The sequence below is a fragment of the Artibeus jamaicensis genome, unplaced genomic scaffold, assembly GCF_021234435.1.
Source record: "Artibeus jamaicensis isolate MK-2021 breed Jamaican fruit bat unplaced genomic scaffold, CSHL_Jam_final contig_729, whole genome shotgun sequence".
NCBI classification, from domain to species: Eukaryota; Metazoa; Chordata; class Mammalia; order Chiroptera; family Phyllostomidae; genus Artibeus; species Artibeus jamaicensis.
This window is the reverse complement of record NW_026521939.1, coordinates 3,013,580-3,027,951: the sequence shown is the minus strand read 5'-3', so window position 1 is coordinate 3,027,951 and position 14,372 is coordinate 3,013,580.

Sequence of the window (14,372 nt, the reverse complement as noted above, 5' to 3'; positions counted from 1 at the left end):
AATCAGTGATGAATGAATAAGCTCTAGCAGTCCAAGGAAGTTAAGACAAAGGAACATGGGAATAATGCCCCCAAAACTGAGTGTGTCTGTGATTCCAGTGGTGTTGCCAAGAAGACCAGTATCTGTGACTTCAGTCCTAGAATAGTGCTCTTTAAACTGCTGGTCTTAACCCAATAGTAGCTTTTGAATTCTATTTATCAGTGGATTCCAATGAGCATATTTTCAATGAAATGGAATGGAATTAATAGAAAACTATTGTTTTTTCAAAGTTTTGTTTGGATTATCTATGTCTATTTTGATTCGTGGTGTACTTCTTAAAGTGGGTAACAGTCAAAACGTTTGAAAGCTATTTTATTTTTTTGTTTCGTTTTTTTAATTCTTTTTAAAAAATTTTATTGATTATGCCATTACAGTTGTTCTATTCCCCCCCATTCCCCTCCACCCTGCACCCCCTACCCCCACCCTTCCCCCCTTTAGTTTATGACCATGTGTCTCAAGTTCTTTAGATTCTATATTTCCCATACTATTCTTGCCCTCCCCCCCATCTATTTTCTACCTACCATCTATGTTACTTATTTTCTGTACCTTCTCTCCCCTTCTCTTCCTCCCACTCCCCTGTTGCTAACCCTCCACCAGATCTTCATCTCTATGTTTCCGCTCCTGATCTAGCTGTCCTCTTAATTTGCTTTTGTTTTAGGTGTGGTTCTTAATAACTGTGAGTTTGCTGTCCTTTCACTGTTCATATTTTTATCTTCTTTTTCTTAGATAGTCCCTTTAACATTTCATATAATAAGAACTTGGTGATGATGAACTCCTTGAACTTTATCTTATCTGAGAAGCACTTTATCTGCCCTTCCATTCTAAATGAAAGTTTTGCTGGATAGAGTAATCTTGGTTGTAGGTCTCTGTATTTCATGACTTGGAATACCTCTTTCCAGCCCCTTCTTGCCTGTAAGGTCTCTTTTAAGAAATCAGCTGCCAGTCTGATGGGAACTCCTTTGTAGGTGACTGTCCCCTTATCTCTTGCTGCTTCTAGGTTTCTCTCCTGCATTTTAATCTTGGCTAATGTAATTATGATGTGCCTTGGTGTATTTCTTCTTGGGTCCAACTTCTTTGGGGCTCTCTGAGCTTCCTGGATTTCCTGGAAGTCTATTGCCTTTGCCAGATTGGGGAAATTCTCCTTTATTATTTGTTCAAATAAGTTTTCCACTGGTGGCTGTTCCTTTCCCCTTTCTGGTACTCCTATAATTTGGATGTTGGAGAGTTTAAAGATGTCCTGGAGGTTCCTAAGTCTCTCCTCATTTTTTGGAATTCTTGTTTCTTCATATTTTCCTGTTTGGTCATTTTTTCCTTCCTTCTGGTTCACTCCCTTGATTTGAGTCCCAGTTTCCTTTTCATCACTATTGGTTTCCTGTGCAATTTCCTTCATTTCACTTAGTTTAGCCTTCATTTGTTCCTCTAATTTGTGACTAAAATCAGCCAGTTCTGTGAGCATCTTGATCGCCAGTGTTTTGAACTGTGCATCTGAAAGTTTTGCTATTTCTTCGTCGCTTAGAGTTATGGGCTCTGGGGCTTTGAGATCTTCTTGAGCCATTTTTGGTCTTTTCGTGCTGGTTAAGTATGAGGAGTGGAGCCTGAGGTGTTCACCAGGGTAGGGCCGCCCAGGTCTCGGGTTTGTGACGCTGTATGTGTGTGTGTGTGGGGGGTCAGAGTGGGGAAATAGTGGCCCCCTCTGCTGCCTCCCGCCGCTGGGGCTTGCTCGGTCCTGTCTCACTGCCCACTTCCTTCCGTGACTGCAGTCAACCTGCCTCCCTGTGCCCCCGCTGGGTCCGCTGGTCACTCACTCACTGGGTCGCTCACTGGTTTCGCCCTTTGCAACCCCACGCCTGGGATCCGCGCGCCTGAGTCCGTCTGACCGAGTTTTCCTATGCAACCCTGCTCCGCCAGCTGCTGGTTTTGCCCCTCTTACCGGTCAGGCTGAAGAATTTGTTATTATCAGACTTTCGAAAAGTTCAATTTTCTGTGTTCTGGCTGTGTTTTCTGTTGCTAATATTTTGTTGTCTCTAAACTTGGTTGTATGAGAAAGCACAGTGTCTCCACCTATGCCTCCATCTTGGTGGAAGTCTGAAAGCTATTTTAAAGTAGAGGAATCCATTCCTGCTCCAAACTAGGTTGATTTTGACCTGGGACACAGATCTGCATTAGTTGCATTAGGAAGGTCCTGTCACACCTCCTTGTTCTTTAAAACCCACAAGGCCTAACTTGCTGGCCAGCCACTGAAGAGATTTAAAAGAATTAACTGCATTCCATGAGCAAAATGACTCTTCAGAGGAAAGCATTCCTGAATGAATATTCTGGTGAGAAACTCAGGAGAGAGAGAGAGAGACCCGGAAATAAAAATGGGATTGACTGATTAGTAGTGGTAATCATCAGTAATTAACCATCATTACCACTCTAGGTGTGGCAGGCACTGCTCTAAAAGCTTTTAAGTCCTCACCAGCAACTCTATGAGGTAATACTCACACAGCAATCATCTAAAGTAAAATTTTATCTAAAACCATGTTTTGAAATTGGGTAATGCACTGTGTTGGTGAGGATGTGGGGAAACTCGTATTACCATTCCTGCTGCTAGGAGGGTAAATTGGCCCCACCTTCTCAGAAGGCTGTGTGGCAATACCTATTCAAATTTCCACACCCTTTGAGCCATCAATTCTGGTTTTAAGAATGTACATTATGGATATAGTCACACCTATTATGAATGTACCCTATTATGAAGGATAGGTCTATTCCCTTTCCTACTAAACATATAAACATAAGGATATGTCTATACATAGTAGGAAAGTGAATTCATCTGTCAGAATGACTGAACTAAAAACGACTGACAGTAAGAAGACTGGATGCTGGGGAATACTCGTAGCTCGCTCGTAGGAAAACAAAGTAGTATTAGTCACTTTGGAAATCAGTTTCACAACTGCTTATTAAGTCAAACATATACTCATCATACAACCCAGGAATCTCACTCCAAGGTGTTTACACAAGAGAAATAAAAACTGATGTCCATACAAAAGGCAGTGGGCAGTAATAACAGATTTATTCATAATTGCCACAATGGAAATGGCCCATTGTTTTCCACTTGGTGAGTGGTTATAAACTAGCTGTGGTGTATAAGGGAGGACCCTCAAAACACGAAATTAATTTATAAAAAATTGTGGATTTATTTCCTTTTTGTATAATGATTTTAGAGAGAGAAAGAAACATCGATTTATTGTTCCACTAATTTACACTTTCATTGGCTGATTCTTGTGTGTGCCCTGATTGGGAATTGAACCCTCAACCTTGGCATATTGAGACAACCCTCTAACCAACTGGGCTACCTGGCCAGGGCAAAAAAATTATGTGTTTATTCTTACATGTTTAAACTTCAGTCACCTTCAAAGCAGGTGACTGCCCATTTGATGCACTACACCTATCAAGAGGTTTTACCCACTGCTCAAAACAGTTTTGGAACTCACTGATTTTGATACTTTTAGTGCTTCTGCTGTTTTTTGTTTCATCTCTTCCATATTGGTAAAACATTTCTCTTTGAGGAACCTTTTTCACCTGAGGAGACAAACATAAAAAATGTCGCTTATGGTGAGATCTGGTGAATAGGGAGGGCAGGGCATGGGGGTCAGGCGGTTTTTGGTCAAAAACTGCTGAGCACGCAGCACGCTGTGGGCAGGTGCACTCATAAATCACCTATCATGAAATGGGCAAATGGGTTGAACAAATCTTCATAAAGAACTCACTGAAGCCTCTCACAACAATGCCAGCTGGTACACTGGTACAGGTGGGTTTCTAGAACACTCACCTAGTGGGGGAGGCCTGTAGTACAAGGAGCCGTCCTGCAGGAGATAATTCCAGTTTTTTATTGGGGGGGGGTCCCCCTGTATATGTACCAAGAAATATCAGTCAGTAATAAAAAGGAAGCAACCACAAATGGAACAATGTGGATGAATCTCAAATGTGTTGTGTTGGTGAAAGAAACAAGATGCACCTTGGCCTGTGTGGCACAGTTGGCTGGGCATTGTTCTGCAGGGTGGGGCAAAGGTTGCTGGTTTGTTTTCCGGTTGGAGCACATGCCTACGTTGTGGGTTTGGTCCCAGGTCAGGGCATGTAAGAAAAGGCAGCCCTGGTCTGTGTGACTGAGTTGGTTCCATTCTTGGTCAGGGCACATACCCAGGTTACAGGTTCAATCCTCAGTCAGGGCATGTATGAAAAGGCAGTTAGTCAATGTTTCTCCCTCACATTGATGTTCTCCCCTCCCCCCCCAAAAGAAAGCAGTAAACAATGTCCCTAGGTGAGGATCAGAAAAATAAAAGACAAATATTTTAAAAAAAGAAAAAGCAACAAATTGATGTTCCTGTCTTACATCGATGTTTCTCTCCCTCTCTCAGAAAAAGAAAGGACAAAAGAAGACTTAAAGGCTACATCCTGTATGATTCAATTTATGTGATATTGTGGAAAAAAAGCAAAGTATAAGGACTAAAAGCAGATCAATGATTGCCAGGCTGAGGATGAATGAAGGGAGCTGACTACAAAGGTTCACTGGAGAGGATTTTTTTTTAATTCTCACCCAAGGATATGCTTAGTGAGAGGAAAGGAGGGAGAGACAGAGAGAAACATCCATGTAAGAGAAATATCAATCAGTTGCCTCCCATACACACCCCACTAGTGATCAGACCTATATACCTCTGAACAGATATACAAAAAAGTACAAACAAAAGTTGCCCCTATGAAGGAAGATTGGATGACTAAGAGTCAGCGGTCAGAGAAAGGCATTTTTCAATCCACCGGATAATTGTAATTCAAATTTCTGATTGTGTGCATGTTTCACTGTGCACAACCAGCTATGTGCAGGTGCTCTTGACTGCCTTCGTATCTTGACAAGCTTCATTCTTAAAATGTGAGAAAGTTAACACCTCCCTTGACCAATGAGAGTCAGTGGACAAGTCATACCTCAGGTGGACAGTTTTGACACATATTCTACATTGTTCCTTAGGCGGTCTCTATCAGGTAGCCAAGGTGACTAAGAAAGTATCAGGAGGTAAAAAAAAAAAAAGTCCAGTTAAGGGCTTTTATTCAAGGCAGGACACTGGGATCAGGCAGGATGAGCCTGAGCAGGCTGCAGCCGTAAGGGAAAGGGTAGGAGAGTTTTTAAGGGTGTGTAGCACACCCTCTGGGGAGAGTGAATCACCCTGCTGATCTGTCCTAGGTGTCCAGGGTATAGGTGTTTGCAAGACAGTGTCTTCTGGTCAGGGATGACTGATTGGGGGAAAGAAAGTCTGGGGGATTTATAGGCCTTGTTTCTGGGAATAGCTCAAGGGAGAGGGGAGGGGCAGTAAGGACATCACTGGTTTCCAGCAGGATGCCCGGAACCATGCCTTAGTAGGGAACCTGGCGGTCAGGTATTCTGCCAGTGACTCATAGGTTCTTTGTCAGCATAGGTGATGGCTTAGGTCCTCCATGTCTCAGTACATTCTGACAATCTCCAATGGGACTGAGCCCTAATGCCCAGAGTGGTGACCAGCTCAATAACACACTACTGCATTGGTTACACCTCCTTTCCTATTTCACTCTCACAGTTTCCTCATTCCAATTTCCCGGAGTTCTTCTCAAAATAAACTGTTTGCAAATAAATCCTTATTTCAGATTCTGCTTTTTGTGTTAGACTGTTAGGTAGGATATATAGCAAACCAAGGCAGGGAGGAGGAGGGATACATGTCCCACCCACTGACTCAACAGTCCTGGAAATTCTATGTATCTTTTCCATGATCTGGGAAAGAAACCCTTTGAAACTATGCTGTCATCCTAAGGCCTAGAAGTCCAGAAACGGCCCATAGTGCCAAAGGAAGCAGTCCGTTAATACCTTTGGGTATTCAAGCCCAGTTCTGGAAAGCTAGCACCATTTTTACCAGTCAATCAATATGTAACTTCACCCTCTCCTATCCCACCAACTATGTAAATCCTCAGAACAAAGGCTCTTGTTGTCTTGCCCTTGCCACCCCTGAGCTTGCCACCCTTACCCTGTTTCACCCTGAACCTATGCCTTTTACCTCCCCACCTCCACCTTAGCTAGACTGATTTTCTCCCAAGAGAACGAAAACGGATCACCAATAAACCCTGCTTGCACACTAATAGACTTGCTGATCTGTAATTCTTTACTGCATTGGTGAGAATGAGAAGAACTGAGCTTCCGGGAGTTTCTTCCATAACAAGACCAAACTAGGACAATTATATCCCCTCATCACTGAAGTTATGAGCACCAGCTTCTTGACACAGGACCATTTCAAAATGGAAAGACGACCATTCATGAACTGCATGGAATCTGAAGTCACTAGCTCTTAAGATGACAAAATGGAGATTCTATTGTTGCATCCCACTTTTTGTTTTATTGCTTTTGTAAGTCAGTGTGGATCTATGTAACTGAAGTTTACAGAGAATGTTCCAAGTAAGGGGAGAAAGAGTATATAGTAGAGGAGCCTGAAATCTCAAACCACAGGGCCTTGTTTTGCTGTTTTATAATCTGAGTGTGGGGGACTGGCAAATGTAACTGCCTCCTGTTTCTGTAAGTAAAGTCTGATTGGAACACGTTTTTCTGATGCACGGTCTGTGAGTACTTTCACACTACAAGAGTTGAGGACTTAGAGCAGAGACCACATGGTCCACAAGCTTAAATTATTCAATTTGGTTACTAAGAAAAAGTTGCTGACTCCTGAATTTTTCTTCTATAATTTTTCTAGATAAGATATTATTGACACACCAGCTATTATTATTTTCTGAGCAATAGACACAGCAGCTAACATTTATGAAGCATGCGTTATCTCACCTCATCCTAAAAACAGCTGGGAGGCAGGTATTCTTATCCCCATTTACAGAAAAGCTGCTATTTGAAGAGCGTAAGAACATTGAGTAAATGGCAGAGTTGGGACTGGACCCCAAATCCACTGACCTTATTCAGCTATTTCATCCTGAAACAAGAGGCATTTCTCCTCTTTCCCCTCCTTCCCTTACTGCTGGGCCTTTGCCTGTGCTCTTCCCTCGGCCTAGAAACTTCCTTATGTTCTGTCTTCTCCCTTCCTAGCTAATTTCTACTTGTCAAGTCTGAGTTTATATCTTATTTCTTCCTAAACCTTCCCTGGCTAGATTAGGTTCCTCTTCTTAGATCTGTTTTAGGGGGTGGGAAGAACTGGGAAAGGAGGGATGTGGAAATAAAAGAAGACTTTCCAGTAGAGATGTACTACGCCTGACCAAGCCCAAGGCCTTCTTCTTGGGGGCAGACCGCTTCAATACCTGGTTCAAGTTGGGGTATAAAGGCTGGTCTTTTTGCCTCAATTTAGGACAATTCTTTGGGATGCCCTCAACTTTGGAGCTTCTTGAGGGGGTAGGCTGATGCTGCGCAGCCATCAAACTTTCTCAGCCCTTTTTTCTCAACCACCTTCCTAGGTGTTCTCCAAAGAACCCTCTCTAATGAACTTCCTGTGCGTTGATCTCTCAGTCAATTGGTCACGGAACTGCAATACTTACCGAGGTTCTGGAGGGTGATTCATCAGCCAGCAATTCCAGAGCAAAGAGGGCTCCCTGCATTGCACCTGGAGAGCAGCAGGCACAGTAAGCACAGAGTCCCCCTTGGACCTCCCCAGAATTGCCCCACCCTGCACTGTGGCTGTGGCCGCTGCCTGTCTCTGACTCCTTTTCTCATGCCTGATGCCCACACCGGACTGCTTTGCAGGACAGAAACTGTGCTTATCTTGCTCATCTCTGGTATAACAAATATTTATAGAACGACCATGAAGAAAGTCCTGCAAGGCAGCTTATTTCACAGTTGAGACTGACACTCAGAGAAGTAACTGGCCCAGAGCGATTAGACTACGTACGAGTGGTAGAGCTGCCCCTTCTTTCTGCTGTAGTGACTGAGAAATGGAACTCGTGGAGATCAGAGGTCCCAAGCTCTGCACTGTGGCGCATACAAAGTTCTCACAGGGGAACACTGTCCTGTGGGAGGCTGTCAAGTGGATTTGGGGGGCGGGGCTTGGAGGCAGTGGATATTAACGTTCGTCCATTAGAGAAAATAAAACAGATCCACCAGCTAAAAATGACATTGTCATGTACAAAGTAGAAAATTTATATAGGCAGAAAGAGGGTGGGATTAAAAGTTAAAAGAGTGAATTATTTCAGGCAAGTTTACCTTTCCTTAGGGGCAGGGAGGAGTAGTATTAGGAAGATTACCTCACTAGTGCTGACCAGGAAATTCCAGATTGATTGGTTTAAAAATTCCATATCCCACCTCCTGGGAGAGGCTAAAATTGCAGTTAGGTTAGGTATTAAGTCTTCCTCTGGCTTTGCACAGTGACTCCATTTGGGTCAGTTTTTTTTTTTTTTTTTTTTTTTTTTTTTTTTAAGTTTATGTATTGATTTTTAGAGAGAGAGAGAGAGAGAAAGGGAGAGTGAGAGAAACGTTGGTTTCTTGTCCCACTCATTGCTTTCATTGCTTATTGTGTTCTTGTATTTGCCCCGACCCTTGGACCAGGATGATGCCCTGATGAGCTACCCTCCCAGGGCAGTTATTTCTCTTTTTTTGATAGAGAGATGAGCCATAACTGTATTGAAAGCCTCTATTACCTAAAGGGTGAGGGATTGGGGAATTCTTGAGGTAAATCTTGCTGACGTGTGTTTACAGGTTGAGGTCAAAAGAGTAAGTGTCCCTTACAAACGATTGATCACTTCCCTCTTAGTCAGTTTGCCTTTTGTTAGGAGCTGCAGTGGGAGGTCGTGGAGAATGGATGGAAAACACCCAGAGGTGGATTTTACAAACTGGGGACAGCCTGTTTATAAAAACAGTATCTCTTCATCAGACAAGTCAAGGCAACTTTTGAAAATGTGGCATGTCATTCACAGCCCTTGAAACTACAGCAACCAAATCTAAACTGCTGATTCAAAGGGATGGGCCCTAATCCCAGGGGAATTCAAATTCCTTTTAGATTTATTAAGGAGGAAAATGCTACCATCTTTATTTGCAATATCGTTGTCCTGGGCACAATCCTAAAAACAGTAGTGACTTACCCATGAAGAAGTGCAGATCTTTATGCTAGCTACGGTGTGAAACATTTTTGCATGCATCAGTTAATGCGGTCCTCACAACATTCCAAGAGGTCATACTATTGTTATCCTGATTTAATGATGACATGAGGAAACCAAGGCTTAGGGAGGCAAAGTAACTGACCCAAGGTCAGACAGCTGAGCAGATACCTGGCCATATTTAAACAGTCTGATATCAAGTCCAAGGTTTTCAGTTTCAGCCACCTAGCAAGTGGACGGTTTATTCAATATTCTGGCTGACTAGATAAACCTATAATTTATGGCTGTTATAATGATGTCACACATCCATACAATGAGGACTTTTTCTTTTTTTTTAAGGTTTTATTTTTTATTTCTTTTTAGAGAGAAAGGAAGAAAGGGAGAAAAAGAAGGAAAGAAACATCAATCAGTTTCCTCTCACACATACCCAATTGGGGACCTGGCGAGCAAGCCAGGCATGGGACCTAACTGGAATCGAACTGGCGACCTTTCGATTTGCAGATTGGAGCTCAGTCCACTGAGCCACCCCAGCCAGGGCAATGAGGACTTTTTCATGCTAGAATAGAATGCATAGTAAAGATGATACCCTCTCTAACATCTCTCCCAATTTTCCTAGTCTTTGTTCCAGTTAGGGCTTCCCTTTCTTCTCTGACCTCAAATCATTGTATGAGTATAAAACCAAAGCAGAACCCTGACTAGTGTAGCTCAGGGGGTTGGGCATTATCCTGCAATCTGAAAGGTCACCAGTTCAATTCCTGGACAGGGTACGTGTCTGAGTTTGTTATGTGCAAGAGGCAACTGACTGATATTTCTCTCCCACATCTATGTTGCTCTCCCTCCCTTCGCCTCTCTCTAAAAAATAAATACCTAAAAGCTAAAAATGAAAAAAGAAAACAGCAGAGCTAAGGGTCAAGTAACTTGTTCAAGATCACATTGGTGATTTATGGTAGAGCCAGTGTTTTAAAAAATATTTAATTTATTTATTCTTAGAGGGGAAAGAAAGGAGAAAGAGAGGGAAAGAAAAATCTATGTGTGGACTGGGATGGGAGTAAAAGACAGAAAACTGAACTTGAACAATAATTAAATTATAAATGAATAAATGAATAAATAAATAAAAAGAAAAATCTATGTGTGAGAGAAACATCAATCAGTTGCCTCTCACACGTACCCAACCACAGACTTGTCCTGAAACCCAGGCACGTGCCCAGGCTGGGAGTTGAATCAGCCACTTTTTTGTTTGCAGGAACTGAAGGGCCAGTTTTTTTTTGTTTTTCTTAAGTATATTTTATTGATTATGCTATTAGTAGTTCTAATTTTTTCCCCCTTTGCTCCCCTCTGCCCAGTACCTGCTCTCCCTCCAGCAATCCCCCCTTTTAATTCATGCCCATAAGTTCTTTGGCTTCTCCACTTCCTATACTACTCTTAACCTGCCTCTGTCTATTTTGTACTTACCAATTATGCTTCTTAATCTCTGTACCTTTCTCCCATTCTCCCCCTCTTCCCCACTGATAACCCTCCGTGTGGTATCCATTTCTGTGATTCTGTTCTGGTTCTAGTTGTTTGCTTAGTTTTTGTTTTTTTGTTTGTGATTTTTTCAGATTCAGTTGTTGATACTTGTGAGTTGTCATTTTACTGTTCATAGTTTTGATCTTCTTAAATAAGTCCCTTTGAGAGACTTTCAGCCAAGATGGAGGCATAGGTGGAAACATTGTGCCTCCTCGCACAACCAAGTTTAAAGACAACAATGGTTTAGTAACAAAAACACAACCGAAACACAGAAAATTGAACGTATGAAAGTCTGACAACAAGGAACCATTCATCCAGACAGGTAAGAGGGGTGGAGTCAGTGGGGGAGTAGGGTCGGGAAGGAAAGATCAGCCCGACCAACCTAGGAGACCAGGAGCTCAGGAGTGCAGCTCCAAGGTGGTGGTTGGCAGATCCCAGGCCTGGGTGGCAATGGGCGGATCCAGTGAGGGCACAGGGCAGCTGACTGACCATGGTCACACATTCACACGTAGTTTAAACCAAGTGAAGGAGCAAGCAATGAGACAGACCGCTCAGGCTAGGGCCCCTGAGATGGGAATTAAAGCCTGAAAGCACCAACTGGAAAGACTTTCCAGGTCGAGGTGCTGGGAGAAGTTCCCAGGCTCACAGAGAGTTTGTTGGAGAGGACCACAGGGTCCTGGAGGGTGCACAGGCCCACACACCTGGGAGCCAGCACCATGGGGGCCTGGTTTGCTTGTGGGAAGCAGCACAGGGGACTGAAATCTGGGAGAGAGCATGGAACAAGCACCATTGTCCTTCTCTGACCCTGCCCCCACATACAGCATCACAACCCAGCAACTTGGGTTGCCCCACCCTGGTGAACACCTAAGGCTCCACCCCTCATACCTAACAGGCATGAACAGACCAAAACATTATGGCTCAAGAAGAACAGCTCAAAGCCCCAGAGCCAATACTTCTAAGAGACAAAGAGATAGCCAACCTATCAGATGCACAGTTCAAAACACTGGTGATCAGGATGCTCACAGAACTGGTTGATTTTAGTCACAAATTAGAGGAACAAATGAAGGCTAAACTAAGTGAAATGAAGGGAAATGCACAGGAAACCAATAGTGATGGAAAGAAAACTGGGACTCAAATCAAGGGAGTGGACCAGAAGGAAGAAAGAAACTACCAAACAGAAAAGAATGAAGAAACAAGAATTCAAAAACACAAGGAGAGGCTTAGGAGCTTCCAGGACATCTTTAAATAAATGTTCCAGCATCTGAATTATAGGGGTGCCAGAAGGGGAAGAGGAACAGCAACAAGTGGAAAACTTATTGGAACAAATAATAAAGGAGAACTTCCCAAATCTGGCAAAGAAAATAGACTTCCAGGAAGTCCAGGAAGCTCAGAGAGTCCCAAAGGAGTTGGACCCAAGAAGGAACACACCAAGGCACATCATAATTACATTAGCCAAGATTAAAATGCAGGAGAGAATCTTAGAAGCAGCAAGAGATAAGGAGACAGTCACCTACAAAGGAGTTTCCATCAGACTGTCAGCTGATTTCTCCAAAGAGACCTTCCAGGCAAGAAGGGGCTGGAAAGAAGTATTCCAAGTCATGAAATCCAAAGACCTACTCCCAAGATTGCTCTATCCAGCAAAGCTTTCATTTAGAATGGAAGGGCAGATAAAGTGCTTCTCAGATAAGGTCAAGTTCAAGGAGTTCATCATCACCAAGCTCCTATTATATGAACTGTTCAAGGGACTTACTAAGAAAAAGAAAATTAAAAATATGAACAGTGAAAGGACAGCAAACTCACAGTTATTAAGAACCACACCTAAAACAAAAGCAAACTAAGAGGACAGCTAGATCAGGAGTGGAACCATAGGAATGGAGATCACATGGAGGGTTAGCAACAGGGGAGTGGGAGAAGGAGAAGGGGGCAGAAGGTACAGAGAATAAGTAGCATAGACAGTAGGTAGAAAATAGACAGGGGGGAGGGCAAGAATAGTATAGGAAATATAGAATCTAAAGAACTTGTGACACATGGACATAAACCAAAGAGAGGATGGTGGGGGAGGGGTGTGCAGGGTGGAGGGGAATGAAGGGGGGGAATAGGACAACTGTAATGGCATAAAAATATTTTTAAAAAGTCTCTTAAACATTTCATGTAATAAGGGTTTGGTGATAATGAACTTCTTTAGCTTTACTTTGTCTGGGAAGCACGTTATCTGCCTTTCCATTCTAAATGATAGCTTTGCTGGATAGAGCAATCTTGGTTGTAGGCCCTTGTTTTTCATAATTTTGAATGCTTCTTTCCAGCCCCTTCTTGCCTGCAAAGTTTCTTTTAAGAAATCAGCTGATAGTCGTATGGGAACTCCTTTGTAGGTGACTGTCTCTTTTTCTCTTGCTGCTTTTAAGATTCTCTCTTTATCTTCAACCTTTGGCATTTTAATTATGATGTGTCTTGGTGTTGCCCTCCTTGGGCCCAACTTGTTTGGGACTTGCTGTGCTTCCTGGTCTTGTATGTCTATTTCCTTTGCCAAATTAGAGAAGTTTTCTTTCATTATTTTTTCAAAATAAATTTAAATTTCTTGCTTTTCTTCTTCTCCTTCTGGCATCCCTATGATTTGGATGTTGACGCATTTGGAGATGTCCCAGAGTCTTCTTATTTTTTCCTTTTTTTAAAAATTCTTGTTTCTTCATTCTGTACTGGTCCACTGCTTATTTCTTCGTTATGTTCCAATTCATTGATTTGAACCCCAGCTTCCTTCCCTTCAGTTGATTCCCTGTTGATTTTTCTTTATATCACTTGATATAAACTTCATTTCTTCCTTTTTGTTGTTGTCATACTCAATGAGTTCTTTAAGCATCTTGATCACCAGTGTTTAGAACTCTGCATCTGATAGGTTGGCTATGTCCATTTCACTTAATTCTTTTTATTTTATTTTATTTTCATTTATTTATTTTTTTAAAAGATTTTATTTATTTATCTTTAGAGGGGAAGGGAAGGAGAGAGGGAGAGAAACATCAACGTATGGTTGCCTTTCGTGCGTCCCCTGCTGGGAACTGGCCTGCAGGGAATCGGCCTGCAACCCCGTCATGTGCCCTGACTGGGAATCCAGCCGAGATTGTCTGGTTTGCAGGCCCACGCTCAATCCACTGAGCTACACCAGCCAGGACTCACTTAATTCTTTTTCTGGATTTTTGATCTGTTCTTTCATTTGGGACATATTTCTTTGTCTCTTCAATTTGTCAGCCTCCCTGTGTTTTTTTCTATGTATGAGGTGAAGCTGCTTTGACTCCATCCTGCTACACCTGTACATTGTAATGGGTGGAGCCTTCAGTATTCACCAGAGCAGGGCAACCCCCGCAGTGCATGTGGGTGAGGGGTTGGGGAGGGAAAAATGCCATTCGCTTGGCTCTTGCCCTGTTTCTGGTCACTTTCCCAACTTCCCACATATGACTGGCACCCTTCTAGCTGCTGCCCTGGTGCTGAATCCCAGAGTGGATGGGTTTGCATATGTTCTAGGGCCATGTGGGTCCATTACACAGACTCTCCTGAGAGACTGGCCATTTCTTCCACTGCCCCAAACCCCACTGGTTTTTATAGCCAGAAATGATGAGGCTTTATACCCAGAGCTGGAACCCTGGGCTGTTATAGTCTGGCCAGGGGCTGGGATGGCTTGGTCTCCAGGTGTCCCTCCTGGTTTTTATGCACCACACTTAAACAGGTTTTATATACCACCCATTGCACTAGCCATCACC